Below are 24,878 nucleotides of genomic sequence, written 5' to 3'. Positions count from 1 at the left end.
TCTGAACATATTAACGTTTGTCATTTGTTTCCAAAAACCGCCACCTTGAGTTTAATAGAAAGTGGTGGAATTGGAAGATGTTTGTGTGGTGAGCTAAATATGCGTGCGACGTGAGGAACTCACGTTTGTTTTGGAGAGGAAAGCGAAAGAGACAAACACAAATATAAGGATCAAGTAATAAAATAGCCATACTGTAGTTTGAGACCTTGTGTATATAGTGTGTAATTTCTATGAGAGACAGCACAGAACCACGTTGTTGATGCATGGAAGTTTGGCGGGCATTTAGTCATGCCTGGCTGCTACATGCTGACTGGTGCTGCCATCTGTGAAAAATTACGAACACTTAACCGACAACCTGCGTTGTGGGGCTACTCTGAACAGATTTTATGGGGTGACACTGAACACAGCTTTGTATTGCTGTTATGATGTTTTTACTGTACAATTTGTATACAGTGCCTTATCAGGGTTTCATGTTTCATTACAGCTGCCCAGAGACTACAAGAGAGTAAAGAATGGCACAAAATATGAACGATGGAATGAGCAAACAATGGCGCAAATCTTCGAAGAAATTTAAAAACTACCCCTCTGCCAGGCTGCTGAGAAATACGAGATACCCAAGGGCACGTTGCACTTGCGGTTGAAATCTGTCGGTAGGAGGTCACAAGGAGGTCAGCCCGTGTTTGGGAAAGAAGAGGAAGTGTTGCTCAAGGTGGCACGGAAAGCTTTTCCTATAACACTGCAAAATGTAAGAAAACCCGCATTTTTTTACGCTGAAAAGAAGGCACTGAAACATCCTTTCAACAGGGAGACGCGATCGGCGGGAAAAGATTGGTTTCGATTGTTTCTCAAACGAAACCATGAATTATTATTACGAAGCCTGAAACAGCTATCTCTTACAACAGCAAAATGTTTCAACAAGGAAGTTGTCACAGAACATTTTGATCTCCTGCATCAAACCGTAGAAGGCACTGGCTTGATCAACTCTCCGGAACACATCTACAATGTGGAAGAGACTGACCTTTCTTTCATCAATAAACCAAAGCGTGTTGTGGCAGACAAAGGTTGTTCGAATGCAGTGTTCGTGACATTCGCCGAGAAAGGAGAAAATGTTTAGTTAATCACGTGATGTAATGCTGCAAGCGCTTTCATTTCTCTATCCTGGGTTATCTGCAATAGGTAACTGGATCCAATGTTCAAGATGCAGTCGTTGGTACCGCATAGTCTGTGTGAGCACTGGTGACAATGTACTTTTTATCTGTGGACGATGCAAAACCAGTGCGTGACCACATGTCAGCATTGCTTAGTTTTACGGGGTCTACGTTCCCCGAGGAGTTTTAATACACAGTAGATATATTGATTTTGTTTTGACTTTAGTAAATCTCTTCCTTTGTTTTTATTGGACAGATCATACATGCAGATTATTTTCCCTAAAATATATACGTTTAGTATTTCTGCATATTTTTAGTGCTTTTTTTTTTTAATGTTCAGTGTCACCCATCCCTTGTTCAGTTTCACCTCTCGGTCGTGGGTGACTCTGAACAGAACACACGTGCTCATTTTCACGCACGTAGCATCCATTCTATACCAGATATCGCGCAGTGCTTGCACCGAGTGTTGAACAACATATTGGGGTTTCGATTCCATGTAAAGTTTCTTCCATTCGTTGCGAACCCTTTCCTTATAAGGTAAATTACCATGAAATTGTTCAGTGTCCCCCCACCCCACTAGGTGAATTGTGATAAAGGTATCACATGCCAAATCGTATTGTCTAGTTCACTACGTGCCTACTTTTTGAATATTTCTATTTATTTTGAAGATATTACAGAAAAACTCTAAAATAAGCGGTACGTTAATTTCGCTCTAGTGAATGTCCTTAAGGAACTATGTTATGCCTAGAAATAATATTACTGATAATCAGAGGTAAAAGTGGATCTGAAAAGGTGGGGGGAAGCATGACGTCATGCCGTCCCCCGTACCTGTCTTTGCCTATTGTATTTTTTTAGGAAGTGAGGGGATGCTACAGATATTTTCGGGAAGTGGGGGATGGCGACCCTCCGCGTTTCCCCACGTTTACCCCTGCTAATAATCGATTGTTTTCAACGACTAATTTATTTGTTACAAAACAAACGATGAAAATGTTATACAGATCATCACAGCCTACTTCTGCTTTCTCATTACAAGTGATATAACTTTAATAAAAAAAAGGACACAATATGCATTTAAAAACAAATACGGTTTTATCAGATCATTTGTTGGAAGAACATGCAATTAATATGAAATTGGGCATTTTAGTTTCAAAACTAGACACATCTAATGATAAAATCATTTTAATAAATAGTGTTATTATATACAAAGTATTGTCTCTCGGTACAAGACGCGTGTTCTTTGGTGCGACCTTGTCCTGTCCAAATCATAAACAAAATCCAATTCGAGACAAGTGCATAATAAAAATTAAAAATTACAGACATGTCTTAGAAAGAGTAGCTAGATGTCTTAAATATACTACAGTATTTGCTTGTCGAATACATTTATATGCAGGGAGAAAAATACTTTCAAATGTAGAAACTAAAAGCATAAACGGCCTTCTCGCTAACTTGCTTCGTTGGCATATGTAATCATATTTCATGGTATGCAAATTACTTTTGTAAAAGTGACTACACTGGAGGGAAGAAAGAAATGTCTAGGAAATTCAAGACAAGATAGCTGTAGCTACCATGTATCCTTGTACGTACTGACCCTGGAATTAGCCACTTTCCCTATAGAGCTAGAGTTGGTGGTGTGGTCCTATAATGTTCTTAGAGGCAAGATAGTGTAGTAGGGAAGGTCTATACTGTAAGGATTTATCTCGCATGATGGTCTGTACACGACCAACTGCACTGGATCCAAGCCTCGTCCTTTATAGCCTCGGAGTTGCACAAGGATGCAGAACAAAATCTCAAATTTAAACTCAAAATTGATTTTACAAAACCTAAGTGATATTTGATCAATAGCTACAGAGCAAGTCGGCAGCTTTAATTAGGTTTTACCTTACGTCCAGTGAGAGTGTGACATGATTATACACTGCAGTACTGAAAAGTATATTCGAATTCATCAACTTATCAAGCTAAAGAAAAGAATCTGTGAGTCCGCAGTGGCTCAGTCGTCAAAATGAAATGAAATCTTTCGGTTGAACACGTCAGGATTATGCTCTTTAGGCTAAAGGAGACGGTTGATTAAGGCAAGTGAATGAAAATATAAGAATTGGTGGAATGAGAACGAGGGAGGAAAATGGGAGTACGCCAAAGTAACTTATGAACACGGTGGTGTCCACTATAAACTTACTTGGCTGGGGATCGAACGAGAAACCCCACACACTAGAAGTAAGCGCTCTACCATTGAACCACTGTACCCCCGGCTCAGCTGTAAAACGCTCATCTGTGGATGGGATCTCTGTTTCGATCCCCGGCTGTCGCTAAGTGGCCTTTGTGCTGGACGAACACCGTGTGCGTGGTTTTTCTTAGCTTTCGCCTGTTTCCTTCCACTGTCTTCGTGCCATCGTTTCGTCTATTGTCACTATCACCTTCTTCTTTATACGAGTCTCAGTGCATAAAGTGAGACGTTCCACTTTAAAACAAAAAGCTGTTTGAAGTACATGCACTAATTTTTGCTCGTGAGATCACATAGTATAAAAATTAAACTTACAGAACTCAAGAAAGGAAACATCTTCCATCGGGAGAGCACTGCAATACCAAAGAGGGGATTCTCCACTCCGGGCCACTTTTTAAATTCATCACTCGTTCTTCTTTTCTTCTAAAAGGACCAATTTAATTACATTACTCGGCAATTTTCATTAATAAAAATCGATGCTACTAAATATGATACACCTCCTCCTCGCTGATCTAGTAGCTAGCGCACATGCTTGAAGTCTCAGGTTCGATTCCTTACAAGACGAGATCATCTAACTCATTACAGTGCTTCCTGATTATTTCACTTTGAATCGTAAATGTCGTTCTATGTATCCTAGATGCTGACGAAGATCGTAAATACAAATCAATCAATAAATTTGGCATAACAACAAATTGTGTGGTCATAATTCTTACTCCATTACGACTTCTTAGGCGCCCGGCCATCCACTACACACATTTTTTCTAAGATTTATGTTCGTAACGCATTTATTCACAATGAATTGTATGATAATTTTGGGAAGTTACGAACATTGACACTCATAAAATATTCCTAAATGACCAAATGGTTGTTTTCAGGAGGACCATGGAGAAAAAATTGAGCGTTTGATAGCTTTTTCGCACACGGAAATTTATGTTATGTATGAAAATTTGATTTGATTTGATTTTCAGCAGCGAGGCTATATGAGACGTGGACCTACAGCTTAACGTGGCATCCGAGTCACATGATCTCCCAACGGGAATTTAACCCGCATCTCCCACGACAAAGGCGCGTACGGTAACCGCTTAGCAACAAGCTCGTGATGTAAGAAAAGGTGTAAAATTGTCAATGGCCTTATTTAACAGCATTTTATGAATACTGCATTGCTTAGTTTCTAAATATATGATTTTTTTTTTTTTTTACCTAGTCACGAAAACTCAAAGAACTTGTGGGAATCGTGGTAACAAAGCTTACATTTCATTATGTCATTAACGTGGAATCATAACAAGAAAAATAAATTATATGAAATCATTACTTTTCATCGATATACATTAAAGATTTAGAAGAAAATGCACACGTACGTACCAACTAGACACTGTTGCCAATATCACTTGGAAATCTCCTAGGAATACGCACGGAGTGTTCGAAGTAACCCTCTGCTGCATGCAATGTCCACTGAATAACTAACTATTGCTATACAAAGGAATGATTCCTTTTCATTTCCCTTTAATCCCCTCTCTCACCTCTTTGTGAATCACCCAAGGAGTAACCATTGGCAAAGCAGTTTTAGCCAGTCCAAATAAAATAGAAATAATGGAAAAGAAGAAGAAGATGATGAAGAAGACGAAAGGTATATTTCTTGGAATGAATCAATGCATTTACGTATATATTCGCTGCTTGACAAGAAAACTATTTCCCGTAATCATAATTCTAGTAAATAACAAAAAATTACGTAAACGATTGGGAATTCGTATATTTACTGGCAAAAGTTGTTCTTCCTTTATAATTTTTGAAAATGAAAAATTAAATGAAACGTCTAGTTTGACCTTCCACGAGTATCCCTTTTAAGTTAAGGAAAACAGAAGACTAATGAGAGTGAATGATTGTGTGAAAGAATGGAAGATTTCTCTCTAGGAAATGAGAGAAATTCGAGAAAACCTACAAATACTATGATGTCTCACATCAACTCACATAGTCTAGAATCGAACCTCTGTTCTATCTTTTCTTCTTGTTAGCATACGCGCCTTAGGCGTAGGGAGACTCGGGTTGGAATCCCTGAGGGAACTCATGTGGTTCGGGTCCGACGGTAAGCCATAAGTCCACGTCTTATAAAGCCTCGCTACTGAAAGGGACGCTAAACTCAAACCAAAATTTTTAAAAAAAAACTTTCTTCTTCTTCTACTTCTTATTATAATTAATTAAATTTTAGTGCTATTTATTATTATAACTTTTTCAGAAATTCTGAAGCAGAATCATATATTTTAATTTTATTTATCTAATAGGTTTTTCAATTACGTAGTATTTTATTTCGTATATTCAGCTTTAACGTTTATTTAATCTCAATTGTTTTCTTAATTTCTAATATAGAGGTGCTTTTATATGCAATCATTTAGGGATTACCCATTATCGTGACCCAATGTACTCTTGAGATGCTTAATCAATTACAAGAAATCGCTTCTTTGCTCTGTAGTGATCGACATTAGAACACAAAATGGTTGATTTCTACCATTTCTAGTGGATAGATCTCCTACATCAGCGAACTTCATCTTCTTGATCTTGTGCATCCTGGCCAAAATTTATGATGATCCATCAAGCAGTTTTTTTTTTAATTTCCTGGTCGGATTGGAGACACGGACAGACACTTTGGTCTCCTGGACAGACAGACATACGGACTGAAAGGGTAAATATATAAAGGAATTTTGGTTGGTATATCAAAATCCGTAAAGTATGGAGCGTTCAGAGCACAAGGGATTGAAGTCCAATTACCAACGTTGTTCAAAATGAGACAAAGTTCGTTCACTCCGTCTAAATACGTGGAAAAATGAGCATTTTTTTTTATAAGACCTGTTTATGATATCTGGACATTAATCTCTTAAACACTGGAAGAATGTTCAGGTAGAGATCTTAAAGATGAAATATGTCGGAAATGACAAAAATTGAACTTGAATCCTTTGTACACAAACGTCCCGCATGCAAAAAAAAAAAAAAAAAAAAGTAAAATCAATGAGCACCCTTAATGACAATTTTTCATATTTATACAGTGCTTTGGACAGTTTTACAAGTAAAATAATAATAAGAAAAAAAAAAAAAAAACATTGACACTAGCTACGAGAATGATAGCGCTAGCAGAGGTATTATAATACACAATTTCTGTCACTTGTCGTTTTTTTCGTCCTTATATGCTACATCTCAACTTAAATATTTAGTCATTCCCTTCCTCTTTTATCAGTGATGTCTAAACTAGAGACGTAACCCTCTGAGGAGTCAAAACTCATCCTACGGAAAGATTGTAACGTAGCCTATAGACTAAACAAGGTGGCAAGGTATATTATTTAATGCATCTCCGAAATTGAGTTTCGGATTATACATACACACTTTTTGTCACGTGTACGCAATGACAAGGGGCTATGGATTGACTGATTGATCAGAGTTTGACATTATTTTCGGCATAATGACTATACACGAGACAAGAGTTAAGGTTGGTTATAGCCAATCTGTTTAACACTATTCTTTGATTTCTGGAATATCTTCAATAAAAATAAAAGAAAGAAAAAAAGAAAGAAAAGAAAAAGTGTGGACAAAGCTTACTAACATTTTCTTCAACATACAACGGAATAGTTTTGGCGTTCTAGTTGTAATTCTACTAATAATCTTGATTTGGTTGAAAGCGATAATTAACCGAAGCACAGAAGGCAGTGATTAACCAAATGAAATATTTGTATTGCATAAAAGGAATTTTGTCTTTTGTGTTCTAAGGCGAATATAATGTTAAGGGCCACTTCCGGTGAAATTCAGTTACCAGTTGGATTGGGTTGGGAATGAACCATAGAACAGTACGTAGATAAATTAATTTCAGACATGCACTGCAGATGGCAGGGAAAGCTTCTTTTGGCAATTATCATTGCATTTAATTGCATGTTGAATGTTCTTTCCCAGTTTACTCGAAAATTAGAAAATGTAACATACAATTAAGTTTTTCCCAGCCCCTCATATATTAGGTTATATTTTTTTAATTTTAATATTATATATAAAACGAATATGAAATGAAATCTTTCAGTTCAATGTCTCTCATTATGCCCTTTAAGCTACGTGAAATGATAATTAAGGCAAGTGAATGAAGATGGAAGAATGGCTAAATTGAACATGCGGGAGGAAACGAGACAACCCATGGGCAAGGTGATGTACACCACAAACTTATTTGCCTTTGATCGGACCAGTGACCCCAAGCACTAAAGATATGCGCTATCCCAGCCTTTCTCAACCTGGGTTCCGTGGATCCCCCAGAGATCCACAAGACGAACTCAAAGGGTCCGCAAGCCAATCTGAGAAAGGCACACACAGTAGTGAGAAATACACCATTTTAAGTTAAATGATCGAATTAATAATGACAGGTAAATTTATGTGAGGAGTGATAGGAATAGGCTTGATGCTGAGGCGGATCTTCGCTAAAGTTTCTTCATTTGATCCGGATATTTCCAAGTTAGTGGCTTAAAGACACCAACCATCACATTCACTGAAGTTGTGTACTTCGGTGACTCATACACTTATTATCATGTTAACTTGTTGAAGTTGATACTTTTTTTTCAGAAAAATACTTTTTGTCTGTGTCTGATGGGTAAGCTATCGTTGTTTTGTTTTGTTTATGTACTGGATATATTTATATATATATTTGCAACATCTTAATCAAAGTGTCCGGCCCCAGATTTGAAACCTAGGAGCACCTGATTACGGAGTAGGCATCATAAAACTCCAACATGATTATACCACTTCAAAGAAAAAAACACCCACACCCACACCCACTCTCTCTCTCTCTCTCTCTCTCTCACACACACACACACACACACACACACACACACACACACACACACATATATATATATATATATATATATATATATATATATATATATATATATATATATATATATATATATATATATATATATATCGGGTGTAACAAAAAGAAACTGCAAAATTTCAAGGATGCATTCCTTATGGATAGACATGTAAAAAATTTCATATGACTATATGTCGGGAAATGCATCGTTACAGAATTACGGCCAATGAGCGCCCAATGGTGTGAAATAGTCACATTCTGGATGTCCCTCAGTGACTCAATTTAAACCTCAATAGCTCAACTATTACTTAAGGTAGGAAGATAATTTGATATCAATTTCTTTCTGAAGGATGAAGCTTTCCACTGATATTCATTTTCAAGGATGTACACAGAACCAAGGGCAAGTTATCAAATGCACCCGGGAAAAGGGTTTCCAAAAAGACTCTCGATAGGTGTTTCTCGTCAGTCTCTGCGGAAGTATGTGTGCGCCTAGTAAAGTGTCACTGACAATACCGTACCACACACTGAGAGCAAACTGTTGTTGATGTCTCCTGGGACTGATCACAAGAGATGTATCGTCCGCTCAAACATGCACATTCTGCTGACAAAGACTGCACTTACTGCACGTGATATGGATACATACTGGCTCGACAACATACACGTCATATCTGCATGTGGATTATATGTAGTTCATCCTTCAGGAAGACATTGATACCAAAAGTATCTTCCATTTTGCAGTACTTTTTTCTTACACCCTGTTTCCTATCTCAAAAGAAACAGCAAATTTTATTTGAAGCTCCTGTAATGTTATACAACACTCACATACGTACGTGTATCACTGGTTGTATATCTTTGGGCGGCGCTTCATTCAATTCACTTCTACGGATAAAATATTTGTTCTCTCTCTCTGTGAGGTACGCAACTCGAGATTTTCTTTCTTTCAGCCCCGTCTACCAGTGGTTCTGATTGCCATGCAAAATTTGGATGAGATTTCATTTTGGAGAGGAAAATCTAAGACATTTCCGTCCTTCATTTGATTTCCCCCTGAACCGAACTCATCCAATCTGGATTAAGTTTGGCATGGTGGTAGAACTGGACCTGGTATACAAGCTTATTAAATTGCACGGGGTTCACACCTTATTTGCTAAGTTACGTGTAAAACCAAATTTAAACGAAGGCGATTTATGTTTTATGACTATGCGTAAGTTTTATAATAATAATAATAATAATAATAATAATAATAATAATAATAATAATAATAATAATAATAATAATAATAATAATAATAATAATAATAATAATAATAATAGCTTTCTTCTAGAATGAAGGTCGCAGTAGTTATCATGGATACATTTTTGTACGGTTTCCTGATTGGCTACAAAGCCAAGCGTCAAAATTTAAACGAGTGAAATAAATACTGCCAGATCGTACTACCTCTTTAAAAAATCTTCAGGATAAGGTGCCAGTGCTTCGTACCGTCAGAAGAGAGTAATAATAATAATACAATAAAACTCAGTAGCATGAGGAGAAACAACACATTATACGCTTCCTAGGAAATAAACTTGACTTAAACCGAAGTCCATTCACGTTTAGTATATTAAAAATGAAAACTGGAAAATTTTCATTAATTCCAAGAAATAAGAACACTTTAATTTCTAAAGGTAATAATTTGAGTATAATTCAACACGAGAGATCTGTTCATAAATCTTCAGAAGAGATCACGGTTGTTCTAACCTGTTCATTATTACAAGATCATTACGTTAGTCACGGTTAAAAAAAACATAAGAACTTTTTTCGTGGTTCAATTAAAGATTAACAACAATAGTACATAAGAGAAGATAGGTAATGTTGTGTTGTTAAGCAAGGACGAACATTGCTTGTAGTGCACGTACACTACATGGCTTCTGTACATGTTTGACCTTGACCGTCAGAAACCTCTGTTGGTGAGTCACTTTCTTCTTGGCTTGGGTTACGTTTATGTATCTTGGTAAAAGTAAACAAAATTCCGTTTGCAATTCTTTCCGAAAAGAATAAAGATGAAGTTTGACAACTCGTTCCCTGCAACTGTAGTGACTCTGCTCTTGAATCGAAAAAAAAAAAAAAAAAAAAAAAAAGACTTGATGTAGTGCGTGTTGCAATGTAACTTTGTTTGCCTTCGTTTGCTTCCGGATAATATTTTTTTTTTTCAAAAGAATTCCTATTCTAAACGAAGCCGGATGATAGCACTATAAATTTAGAGGGAAAGAATGATCTAGTGCTTGATATACTTTATTTATAGTAAACGATTTCAAGAGTGTACAATAAAATCTTCGGAAACATTGAAAAATTAAACAAATAGCAGTGTACACTACGTGAAGGATTTTGGTTTATCACAGTGTACGCAATATGAAAATTGAAATTTGAATTTTTGCAGTTCCTCTTACTCTCCATTTCTCATTCAAAAACTTTAGTTAAGATGAATGAGTACTTGAAATAGAACATATTAAGATGAGTATTTTGTATCCTGAGTGTTATACTAACCTGCCAGCATTACTAGCACTGCGAGTAGTCTATCAAGCAAGGATAATATCCATAATTACTCCCATAAAAGTAGATAGGGAACCGATTTTTGCTTATGCATATCTTAGGATCAACTGGATGGATCACCTTGATCCAGGCAAGTCCGAAGAAATTTATTCCGGAGGAGGTCTAAAGCTTTTTTTGGGGGGGGGGAGGAGGGAGTAAAATCAAATTCAATATGAGGAAAAATTACATTAAAATTTATAAAAATGACCCTAGAATAACAGAAAATTCGGGATTGTGGGAGCGTTCGAACGCCTAGAAGCCACCCCCTGTGCACGTCCTTGTCTCGATAAACGAACTCGATTCCTAAGTTTCTACCCTCTACGTCCTGGCGAAAATTAATAGTGATTCATCAAGCAGTTGTTGAGATTATATGTATCTCCTGAACAAACCTAATGTTTGTACCTCAACTCCTTCTAGACTACTGGATTAATTTTGATTCTTTTTGGCACTTTATTTGAGCAGTAGCGTATATTGCTATGAGACATTTAGACGCTGTCTATATTTTCAAATTAAACGAACATAGTCTTAAAATTTCCTTATTAATAAGAATCAATATACATTTCATGTTGTTGGAGAATGCAGAAATAATAGGTTCGGCAATAGCTTGGTCAATAGCAATAGTGGTAAAATAAGATTTGTAAATAATCTAATTTTTCAAAACTAAAAAAGAAGTCCTGTCTTTGTCAAACAGACTACAGACAGACATCAAGAATATATTTACGGCTCAACGCGGCTGAAACAAATTGGTGGCGCTCCCACTTGAAAGCGACGCGCGCAAGTGACTGTGCGCTTCTCGCTCGTTGAAACAACCTGGTAAAAAGACACTTGTACACGGTTATGCCCGCTAGGCTAAAGGAGATAATGATTAAAGCAAATGGTTAATAATGGAAGAATTGGCGGAATGAGAAAGTGGGAGGAAATTGAAGTATCCTGAAAAATTTCACAGGCACGATGTTGTTCAGCACAAACTTACTTGGTCGTGGAATTCACTGATAAATTGTAGTTATAAAATAGGGATTTTTAGAAATGGTTTTGAATGTTATTAAAGTTGAATCAGTGGCAATTATGTTTATTATTAAAATAATCATATTAATTCTAGGTTTCAAAGTTATTTTTAAGAAACTTAGAAAAGCAATAAATATCATAGCTAAATATCATATCATACTACACATGCACTAGTACGATTGAATCACTAGTGATGCTTTTGCAGAATTATTTGCTATAGTGCAGAGTACTTTAAATGAAATGAAATTTTTCAGTTGACGTCCCACGATTATGCCGGGTGTAGGCTAACGGAGACGGTGATAATGAGGAATGAATGCAATGGTGGAATGAATAAACGGGAGAATCCCCAGAAAACACACGAACACGGTGTTTATCTATCACAAAGCCCACAAACTGGGATCGAACCAAGGGCCCCACGCTCTAGAGGTAAACGCTCTATCACTGATCTACCTGTCCTATGTTAGTATATAACAAGTAGTTTTATGATAGTGCATTACAACTAGTTCTACGATTAGTATGTCACAACTAGTTCTATGATTACTATATAACGACTTCTATAATTAGTACATTAACAACTAGTTCTATGATTAGTATTTAACAACCGGCTCTATGATAAGTACGTAGGTATACAACAACTACTTCCGTGTTTAGAATTTAACAGCCGGTTCTATGATTAATCATACAACAATCAGTGCAATGATTAGCGTTTATCAACCAATTCTGTGATTAGTTTATAATAAAAAGTGCTATGATTAGTATTTAACAAGCAGTTCTATCATGTGATCAGTATATTAAGTTGATTTAGTATTAATGTCATTACTATATGGTTATTATTATTTATTCCAATGATACTAGTAACAGTGATTAAGATTAATTCATGTAACATCTTTATTTTGATATTTTCTATATTTAATAAAAAATAGTACTAAACATACAATCTTCTCCGTAAGTACTGAATAAAGAGGTGAAGAGAGACTTTTTTTTTAAACAACAGGTACTGGAAGCTAGGCCTGAATTTAATGTTTTGTTCCCCCTTCTCCAGACCTACAAAATTTTAACATAAACTTATTTTATGTATAAATATGTTTCAACATTCGTGTATAAATGTTAATTAATTTTAGTAGTAGTTGGATGCACTATGCAAGTGCCTACTACACCACCAATGATTGAAGCCAACAGAGTCTTTAAAGAAATTATTACTTGGAGGGGATTTAACTTTTGCAATTCTTTTCGTCTTTGTTATAAAGCTTCCGTCCAACTTTCGCCTGCACCCTTAGACCCGGGCCTAGTGGTAAATCCAGCTCTTCCGGGAAATAGAGGAATTTTAACAATTGGTACGAGCGAATCGGGTAAATCGGGCTGAGAAGTAAAGTAGTATAAGTCATAAAATATTAATTTTACAGGAGAAGCAAAAAAGTATTTCCAAGACAATATTTTGTTGAATTGCGCCCGTTGTTTATTGACGAAAAAAATTATCACTTCCTGCGTTCCAGTTGTTCACATCTCAAAGCGTTCCTAGTGCCCCTCGTACTAACGTAAGTACAGAAAATTATGATAACTCAATTTCGGCCAAAAAGTGACTTGGCATAATTTACGTCTCAGCCCCAGAAATAGCACCACTGAATATATGCTTCAAACATTGTTTTATAATAATAATAATAATAATAATAATAATAATAATAATAATAATAATAATAATAATAATAATAATAATAATAATAATAATAATAATAATAATAATAACAATTTATCATAATAAATAAATAAATAAAATTATTATTATTATTACAATGTTAATAGTACTGTATAACTATTAATTTAAAAAAAATGTCAATCAGTCTTTGTTTATTCTGATTTCAATACCATCCGTGAAGTAAATGTTTAATTGCAATTTAACAGTCATGATATCATATTTGTCAATTATTCATAATTAATTTTAATCAATAAAATTATAATGTATTAAAATTAAAAGTCCTGTCTTCATCCCATTAAATCATTATTGAAAGCCACTTACTCTCTCTCCATTGAATAATACTTATCTTTTAAAAGATACGTAGTTTTCTACGTACAGATAATTGATTTAAATGCTAAAACAAGACAAAGAATATATTATGCGGGCGAGTGAAGACAGGGTAACGAACTCGTATGTGAAAAATATCTGAAGCTCGTATAGGCCTCTACCATTACATCTGAAAATTATGAAGATAAAAATATTTTGTTACAAAAAACTTTTGGGGATCATTCAAACATTAGAAAAAATGTACTTGGTAGTATTGTATACAAATTTATTACACTGGGCGCAACTTTTTGTATCAATATTATAAAGAATGTAAGTAAACTAACACATTCCAATATATAATATATTGTCGGGTCATTTCTATAAAACCTTATGCCAGACTACGCGGGAAAACTAGTTGGTTAGTGTGCAGTGAATAACACTACAGTATTGTATATTTATGTCCTTTTGTATTTTCTATGGCTTAGTTGGACTTCCATGTTTAAGATAAGTGATGACCAAAGGACGGCCCGCGAATAAAACTCTGAAAATGCATGACTTATTACTCTTTTCAACTCCATACGTAAGAGGAAGAGTGAAGTTGGCCACCATTAATGTTGAATCACGAAACAGGAAATTTCTCGTCTCGAATCAGGGTATAAATTTTGTACACAAATTTAAAAAACAAGATGAGGAAAAATTCAAAAAGAAACGAGAAAAGCCTTACGAGAATCGAGACGAGGCGAAAATACGAGAGAAAAAATTTACGAGACGAGACAAAAAATATACAAGCTTGTACTACACCGAACAATATGAAAATAACACAAAACTTCAATGATTTTAGACACCTATCTTATTATTTATAGTATATATTTTTTTTGAACTGTAAAACAAATTTTAACAAGTGTAATTTTTTTCTTTTTCTTTCTTGTTTTACTTTCAGGGGTTACGATGACTCACTGGCAGAAGTCCCAAGTTCCTGGTTTGATCTCATGCCATGTAAGTTTGTAATTGGCAACATCGTACGCGTTAGTTTTCTCAACATTCTCCCATATTTTCATTCCACTAATTCCTTCACAATCATTCCCTCCCATTAATCATCGTCTCCTTTTACCTACAGCCATAACCATATTACCTAAAACAAACGTGTTTCTTTCTATACTTTTGACCAAAACGAATTTATATTTTATATTTATTTTTATGTTCTTACATAGCTTGGCAATGTATCGTGAGATAAAATAAAATGCACCTTTTAGGTAAGCAATATCTCCTACTTTCCAAAACGTGGAAAAACTCTGGTCATGAATATCCAAAGAAAGAACGTTCATTACATAAATACATGCAGTTATGTTCGGAAAAGGGAAAGAATAAGTAAAAACATAAAAATGTTCCTGCTATACATGCTTACACAGCAAAAAATATGCAGCAAACAAAAGTGTATCTTATTCATCTATTTAAAGCATATTTGGCAAATGCATGTATCAAAACCAGGAGAGTTATTTTGCAGTTGCAAGGGAACAATATACTAATTAAAACCATGAAACATTATTTGCATTGAAGAGTCTTGCCTTCTCCGCCCTCCACAAAGCAATGCCTAAAATGGTGGAGCTGATCAAAACATGCTACTTACGTTTGAATTTAAAGGATATTGATAAACATGCTACTTACAATTGAAAATAAAGAATATTCATAAAGTATGAAGGTTAATCAAGCAGAATGAAATCATTCTTCAATTTACAGAAGCATAAAAGCCTTTGTCAAATTAAATCAATTCTACTTTTCAATGAAACGACAGTATATATGTAATATATAAGAATTAACTGTGATAAGTTCAGAGAGGCATCAGAGGTGAGCACGGTGGTTCAGTAGCAATGAGCTCACCTCTGATGCGAGAGGCGTGAGTTGGTAGTGAACAACAATGTATCTGTGGATTTTTCGAGGGTTTCCGGTTCCTCCTACGTTCTCATTCTATTGATTAGTTCACAATTATCCATTTTCATTAATCGATCGTCTCGTTTAGCCTAAAGGGAATAAGTGTGTAACGTAAAACAAAATGATTTTTTGCTCTACTTTTTTTTCTTTTCATATTGTTATTAAAAAGACTATTTTACATCTCTGTTAATGTATTAAAAATAAAATGTAAATTAACTAGCTAACTACATTTATTAATGTATAGCGGCTAAGCCTATTGTAGCTATAAGTTGTTTGATAGGTCAACAACTACAGTTATAATTTCACATAGGAATTGCATATTTTTATTATACATTTGAATTTTATACCACAAATATGGTGGACAACATCGTTTCTGTGGGTCTTCTTGGGGTATCCCCATTTCCTCCCACTTTCTCATTCCACCAATTCTTCCATCATCATTCACTTGCTTTAATCATTATACCCCTTGGCCAAAAGGGCATAATTGTGGGACGTTAAACTGAAAGATTTTTTGACGTGACAAACTTATTTAGACACACTTTTCATACTAAATTATAATTACATATGATCACTACAGCGTAACAGTATAAATCAGACGTCAATTGAGTTCGTTAAAAGCTAATCCATAATATCTATCCACGTACATCACAGGATATAGCTCAATCAAATAACCAACACTACATATGAGCAGTGCGCATGTTATTACAGTTCTTGTCCAAGTACTTTTACTATCAACAGTTTTAAGGTTAATTGAATTCTTGTTGTAATGTGGATGATACAGTACAGATTCCTTAATGCTGATCCGGTAGCTAGAGCTCATGTTTTTGATTCATGGGTTCCGAGTTCGATTCCCATTAGAAAAACTTTAAAAACTTTGCACACATTACCATCCGGATTTCACCTTAAACTATACGTCTACGTATCGTATAGCCTCAATGTTGCAAAGGGACGCTAGAGCTCCAATCCAACCAACTGGTGTACTATAAGGGTACAGCCTTTGCATAGGATTTCTTCCGCATTAACTCAAAGAATGGAAAACTAAACTGACACGGACTAGTTTACTAAAATTTGCTTGTAAGTTCTTGTTTCTTTTTGGATAAGCCGCCACATGTGAGTACATCAAAATAGTTAGTGAGGTCAATCTGTTACCTTGTGACTAAATGATTAGCACTCTCGTCTTTGATGTGGGAGAATGGTTTCGGTTCGCCGGTGAGAATGCATGTGTATGAATCAAGTCATACGGATCCACGTCTTGATGATGAAAAGGGACGTTAAATTGCAACAAATCAACTTATCTATGCACTTAACTGAATCGAACTAATTCTTTGTGCTTTATGTTTAGTTACGTCATAAGTCTAAATAACTCATTAAAAAAAATACCAGAACTGAAAAAAAATGCTAGTTTAACATCATATGTATATAAATTCTAAATCTTCTTTCAGAATCAGAAGATTTACCATTTAGGGCCAGGTTTAGTAAGATGTTATGGTTTATGTTTATATGCCACGCCAGTCTCGAAAGGGTTAACAAATGAGATTCGTTTCACAGGGTGGAGATAGGGAACAGTTGCAAACTACGCGAATTCAATACGCAAACTTGAAGTAGTACACCTACAACTACAGATTGAAAAATGAAATGAAATGAAATCTTTCATTTTAACATTCCAAGATTATGCCCTTGGTGGAATGAAAATGTGGGAGGAAACCGGAGTATCCCGAGAAAAAACACGAACACGATGTTGCCACCACAAACTTACTTGGCCGGGGATCGATTCAGGAAAACCACTCAACAGGGGTAAGCACTCAACCACTGAGCCTCCGTGCCTCACCACCACTACAACTACAAGGTTACAATAGACGAATAAGATTAAAGATAGATTCTGTTCCACGAATCCTGAATCCATAAAAAGAATACTTGCTATCTCTTATTATTTTTCGTCTATGAGGATTAACATTAAAACTGGAAGTAGAAATTGATGTCTATCACTTCTAGTTACAATAAAATGAATAAAGTCAGTGATGAAATATATTCTTGGTACTGAATTCATATTTTTAAAAAATCTGTTGGTGGTTATTTCCGTTTTATCCATTATGCAATCAATGTTGTAATCGAATAAACGTAGATTTTCATCACGTTATATATATATTGTTCATTAGCTACATGTCGATATCAACACACACATTGGCCACATTTCAATATCGATCATGCGATTCCACTAGCGACATTCATTTAGTTTATCCAGTTTCTTAGTGAGTTCCCTTGCACAATTTCAACTTGCCCTCAGTTGTTGCATCCTTATTGGTATGCAACCGTGAGCATCATATTGCATCTGTTTGAGGGTATATTATTGGTGAATTGGCAATGGCTTTCATGTTCTTGACGCTAATCCTTACATTTCCAACGCTTTGAACTCACGTTTACTGAGTATGAGTGCATTTCTGGGCATTTTTTGTTAAGTGTTTCCACACATGTGAATCACCCTGCTTCATTTGTTGTGCTCTACCGACACTCCAGATGTCTTTCTACAGCATTTGAGTACAAATTCGCTACACTTAATACTCAGAACGTCACTGTTGGCTAGCATCCGTACCTGGCGTTTATGCAACCACACACAACGGGCATGAAGATGTCCGCCATTTTGTATTTGTTCCAGATATTGACTTAATACAAACGAATTATTGTTACCTGGTAGAAACCCTATCAATTCATGTCCATTTAGACCAATTTTCATTTGGCAGATTACCCGGGACTCCCTACGTTCCTTTGGGGAATCCCTTGCGCGTGCATGATAGGATTGTGAAACATTCAAAATTCAATGCAGCAGGCATGACTTCTTCAGTGAATTTTTTACCCGCCCTCTTTACGTTGGATAGTTTCCGAACTATTGGCGTCCGAAAGTCATTTTCCCACGCTTTCGGCACCTTGTAGATCCGAAACTATGTCCGATAGCCAAAAGTTCAAGAGAACTCTTTTTCTTGTCTCAGTGGCAGGAGTCACCTCCCAAGACTTTTAACACTTATTTTGCAACACCGAATACTAGTAATTTTCAACCTTTTCCGGTTTTGGTCGAGTGTTGAGTTGAGTTGATTTTAGTTTAGCGTCCCGTTCAGCAGCGAGGCTATATGAGACGTGGACCTACTGATTAACGTGGAATCCGAACCACATGAGCTCCCGCCGGGAATCGAACCCGGGTCTCCCAATTGGTCGAGTGTTATAGGTGGTGATGTTGTGTTCCCTTGACACCCTAAACCATTACAAGAAAACGCTTATCTATTAGGTGACGATATGTATCCTTGAGACGGTGAATCGCTTATACGAAACAACTTGTCCCTATACATTACCCTTATTGTTCCACGACGAGAAACGAAACCGGAAATGGCTAATTTGAATCTCTTCCGGTTTGAATAAAAGATTAACGGAGAACTCAGAACTACGTGCACAAAAAGTATACGCACTAGTTACTAGATCAGCAAAGAGGGCTTAACCCCTTTCTGCATGATTTTTTTTCTTTTATCGAAAAAAAAAAAATAATCAGTATTGGAAATCCTCATATGGGAACTTGAAAAATTAATTAAAACTTGAATTTTAGATTTTTCACTTAATTCCGACGAGAAATAAGTAAGTGCCATATATGACACACTTACAACTCACAAAGAACATGCCAGATGCCACCAAAATCTCTTATTCATACACGTCAATATCTCACACAGCAGACAAAACAGTCATTTGGTGTCTTTGATAAGTCACAGAAAAGCTAAAATGAAAAGATGGGATGTGCTATATATTGCGGTAAGGTGTGCTGGCATGCGGTAAGGTGTTAAAAAGTTCCGATTTTCTGCCGTATTTAGTGTATAGGTTTTCTTTTCGAAAATATGATACAAAATTTAACCGTCCATAACTCAAAACCTCAAAGCCATCACAACATAATGTTTCACACACTTATATAACAGATCAAGGACTACCACTATGCCCAGTTTGATCCCGATTAAATGAGTTCTGTTGAGTTCATACGATATATAGTTTCCTTGATTTTCCAGGCAAATAATAGTCATATTCAATCATTTTTAATTTGTAAAAAATGAAAAATTCCAATACATATGTGACTTACAGCATCAATTACACAAAAATTAAATTAATCCAAATATTAAACTCACAAAACATTTTTTTTTTTTAATATCATGATATCGAATGCACATATAATTTTGCTTGTTCCAATTGTACCGTTCCACCATAAAAGTAGGATATCAATATGTCAATGCGTACCTGTACAACTTCGGCCTGACAAAGAACACTTTCTCGTCGCGTGTTGCGGTTCTTGCTTACCATCCTTAGAATCAAATTCATTTTAACTAACAATACAATAACAACCAAGATGCAAAACACGTTATGTCATCCCGCCACATTTCTCTCATTTGAAAACGTGAGTGCACTTGTATATTTCATTTTCAAAAGACTGAGGCCTTCGAAAGTATTCGCTCTCTCCAAGACACACTCAATTTCATATCGTAATGTGGTAAATTGTTATTTGTCCATAATAACTTCGAGAACGAGGGTTAAAGCCCATTTAACCCTTTCTGAACGCCACTGAATGTCATCGTAGATAATAATGAATGCAAAATTTATATTTAAAAAAAAAATCAGATGCGTACAAAATGAAAGGAGAAGAAGGAAAATCTAACTCAAACCAAGAATGCAAAACTAAATTAATAATGTAGTATTGTCTGATTTTCCTTTTCATACGATTGAACATCGTCATCCATATATGGATACATTAAAATTTGTCTAATTTGTGCACATTTTCTTTTCTTTTATTATTATTATTATTATTATTATTATTATTATTATTATTATTATTATTATTATTATTATTATTATTTATAATTATTATTATTATTATGTTGTCTGAAAAGATTTGAGTTTTTTCAGGGGCATGGTGACTCAGTGGTAGAGTTCGTACCCCTGTTGTGTGTGGTCCCTGGTTGGATCCCCGGCCATGTTCGTGGTGGACAACATCGTATTCGTGGGTTTTCTCGGGTACTTCAGTTTCTTTCCACATTCTCATTCCACCAACTCTTCCATAATCATTCACTTGCCTTAGTCATCCGTCTCTCTTAGCCTAAGGGTATAATAGTAGGACGTTACATTGAAAGTTTTCATTTCATTTTTTTTGGTGGGGGGAGAGCTTTTTTTCTATATTTCAATTGTAATGAAGGAATAACAATACAATCCAGCTTTGTTTACCATTATGCTTAACTGATGTATTTTGAACGGGGAAAAAAAGCATGAAAGAAATTCAACAAGAATCAAAGAAAAATCGGTCATTCAACAGGAAAGATAAAAATCAAATCGGTGGATGCAATGGGTTTTCTACTTTTAACGAATTGTTTGTAGAGCTATTAGAGTAACGTTCAATAGAACTTGTTTTAGTAAACGAGGCGAAAAATTGTTAGCAATAACTGATATGAATATGTAATAGATTTTGTTCCTCGAGATTATCATTTATGCATAATATATGCGTAAATTAAAACTCCAGTTTAGAAACCTATTATAGCAGTTAAAAGACACGTTTTATGTAGAAGCATATGCGGAACAAGACATCTACAGGGTGTTTCAAAACAACAACACCAACAGCGATTGGGAGTTGATTCCTGACAACAAGATAAGACAAAAAGTATAGACCAACCTGGGTGCACAAATGCTTCCTTTCGGAGTTATAGGCAGCCGAAAACATGAAAAAAATGAACTTGAAAGTTCTATAGCTCCAAAACTATGGGACCTATTGTAATCGGGTCAACACTTCACTTAGAAACTAGTATCTGCTCTATCCAAATATCCAAGTTTCAGAATTTTGCTGTACTTCCACAACAATTTTTTTATAGAGGTAGTTAGTGAGTACTTCAAATTAAATGCCCGTAGCCAAACTTCCTCTATAAAAGTTGCTGCATGAGTACCTTAGGATTTTGGAATATGTATTTTTGGATAGCGCACATATTAGTTCCTAAGTGAAATCTTGACCCGAGTACGGTTGGTCCCATTGTTTAGGAGCTATGGGTCTTTAAAGTTCATTTTTCATGTCTTCGGCAGCCTATAACTCCGAAAGGAAGCATTTGTGCACTCAGTTTGGTCTATCTTGGTGTCAAGAATCACCTTCCAATCGTTGTCGGTGTTCTTCTGAAACACCCTGTATATCTATGTCTAACAAGCTAGTTTTTATTGAAGTAGTAAAAATTCAAAGAGGGGAAAGTCGAGAACGGTATCAAGAAGCTTCCTATTTTAAATACTTTAACAAGGTAAAAGAATAAAAGAAGAAATTCTGTAAATAAGAATAGAATATTTGAAGATCACAACATAATGTTTTCCGATGTGCGCAAAACTTTATACAAAATCTCTCTATTTAAAAGGAGAAATCCTCACTTATTGATCAACGTCCAGGCTTGATAGTTTAAGCTAGAAACTTGAAATTCGGAGAGAGCGCGGTTTTTGTGATGTAAGGAAGGATTTTTGAAATTCGGAGAGGGCACGGTTTTTTGTGATGTAAGAAAGGATTTTTGAAATTCGTAGAGGGCATGTTTTTTGTGATGTAAGGAAGGATTTTTGAAATTTGATGGGGAATTGGGGAAACAGAGGTGAGAAATATTACCTTCAAAAGTCCATATCTCGGAATATATGAAGCTTACAGATATGGAATTTGGTATATGGACTTGTCTTTTGTAATAATTAGATAATGTTCCACAGTTGTATTTATATTTGACCTAGGAGGGAAGAAAAGAATGTGAAAAGGACAATGGAGTGAGAACTACAATTATTATAATAAGATGGACATATCTCGAATTCTTTAAGGTCAGAGACATGAAATTCGGTATTTGGACTTCTCATTTAAAATAACTACACGCATATTTCACCATTTTTTCATATATATATTTCAGCTGCAAAGGAAGAAAAAAGCGGGCAGAGAAAAGAGTAAAGGTTGAAATTAATAAAATAAGATTGTCATGTTTCAAAATCCCTTTAAGTTAGAGATATGCTAATTAGTATTTAGGCTTTCAATTTAAAATAATTAAAGCCGTTTCAGTGTTTTTTGATGTTTCTTTAGAATGGAAGAAAAAAACGAGAAGAAAACAGGGTGGGGCTGAAATTGTTAAAATAAGATAGACATATCTCGAAATCATTTAAGATTAGAGGCATATTAGAGATATCAAAAGTACGAAGCGGAGCAAATTGTGGGGGTCTAGGGGCAAAGTCCTCTGCTAGGCGAAAGCCAGTTAAAATCATTTTGTAAATGTTGGTGGTTTATAGTTTTTCTTAGCTGCCAGTTTGAATTCAGGCAACTCGTAAATACGTGTAACTTCTAGACACTAATATCGTGGTTAGGCAAAAAAAAAAAAAAGACACATATGATATGTTTGGTTGCAAATCTTACAGTTGCTGGCAACTAATGTCAATTTGAAAATCAATCAAGATAGCCTCCCCGGAATGAAACATAGGACTCACAAGTACTGATTGTTGCAAAGGCACTTCTCTTTAATTGTAAGCTTCACTCGAGAAAAACAAAAAAAAGTTGTTACTTCGATAAGAAAATCATGAAATGAAAAAGGGATGAAAATTTACTGTTTTGAATCGAAAAGAAAGCCAGTTTTACATTAAAAGAACTTTTCTCTATATATCTATGTGTTCCATTACTATATAGCTAAAACAACATTGTGGCAAAGGTAGTAATGTGGCTAATTTGATTGTATTTTATAATACAATTATATGATTGTTTTCTGTTAGTTAGTTGCATTTGGGAATGTAATCATTATGAATAAACATTGATGTCTAATGGACGTTCATAGAATATCCATGCACAGCGGCAATTACATGTACGATATACGTTCATATCCATAACATGTACAGTACAGTACAGTCATGTCCAAAACGATTGTCGCATATCTATAACTGTCTTCTTGTAAGAATATAATTTTCATAAGATAATGATTTTGCAGGATACTTTTAATACTGATACTATGCGTATAATCGGAAAATGTATATTTGTGGTAAATTTCATAGGAAAAGAATTATAAATACGAAAATTAGAACGAGTAAAATAAAATGTTGCTAAATGGACAAGAAAATTTTATTTTCGTTTTATTGTTCTTATTTACTGCTCTTTTGGCATGAAATTTGTCACATACATATCTTTGGCCATTATACACATACTAACATTATAAGAAATACCGGGCGAATTCGTTATCAAATTATATTCCTACAACAATATATTTATAGACATGTGACAATAATTTTCGACATGAGTGTACATGATATAGACATCCAATTGATGTCCTGTGACCATCATTTAAAGGACCTATTTACAACTGTATTCTTTTTACTGCAACTCAGAAACACTAGAAAGAAAGCAAAAATCTTTACGAAAGACTTATCAAGATCAGTTGTGATTTTATGATGTATAATTGAAAAGAATTTGCTTCTACAAATTCTACGCTAGCATTACTAAACTGGTATCGTTTATGAATGACCCCTAGATGTACAATCATGATCGAAACCCCCCCAGCTTGTTCACCTTTCTCCAAAAGGCTTCCTTCCTTGCAATATTTTGTTAATAAAGTTTGCGAAAAGAGTTACAGAATTGTTTTTCTTTCTTTTCTTTGGTCTTTTTTTTTAATCTTCAATCTTTGAGTGTAAATACAGAGCCATCCAAAGGATTAGGCAATTAAGAATCAGATTTCTGGTCTCTCCTCACCTTATTACCATTTAGCCCGTCATGAAAAAAAAGGAATGGTAAAGGAAGGAAGCGACCTGGGACCATTAAGTTAGGTACCACCCCGGCATTTGCCTGGTGTGAATGAGAGAAACCCAGGAAAAACCTCACTGAATATGGCCGGCCTGAAAAAGCTGTTACACTTTTTCGACCGAGTGTCTCCACCGGGACAGAGCTATCCAAAGTAAGGTAATGACCAGTCTTTCTTTTTCTTTCTTTCTATCTTCCTCTAACGTTTTATAAGGGCAAGATATACACTGAATATCCATTACTGTGCTAGGGATGGTTGAATTACATACACGATTTTCATAAGCGCCATTTAAAAAAAAAAATGAAAATGGCTGTTCGGAACCAATGCAGCTTTAATTTGTGTCCACTTTTAATATCCAGGTAAATAACTCAGAAAATATTATTTTGAGGTTATC

At 35.2% G+C, this 24,878-nt stretch overlaps 1 protein-coding gene across 2 annotated transcripts in view; it reads right to left on the bottom strand.

Moving 5' to 3' along the window:
- The window catches only part of LOC145668342 (uncharacterized), a 97,967-nt gene that overhangs the window by 72,682 nt on the left and 407 nt on the right, over positions 1 to 24,878 (bottom strand). The gene's annotated exons all lie outside the window — the stretch shown is intronic.

This window comes from Thermobia domestica, chromosome 13 (assembly GCF_964235325.1).
Source record: "Thermobia domestica chromosome 13, izTheDome1.hap1.1, whole genome shotgun sequence".
Lineage (NCBI taxonomy): Eukaryota > Metazoa > Arthropoda > Insecta > Zygentoma > Lepismatidae > Thermobia > Thermobia domestica.
This window is presented reverse-complemented; position numbering and strand designations above follow the sequence as displayed.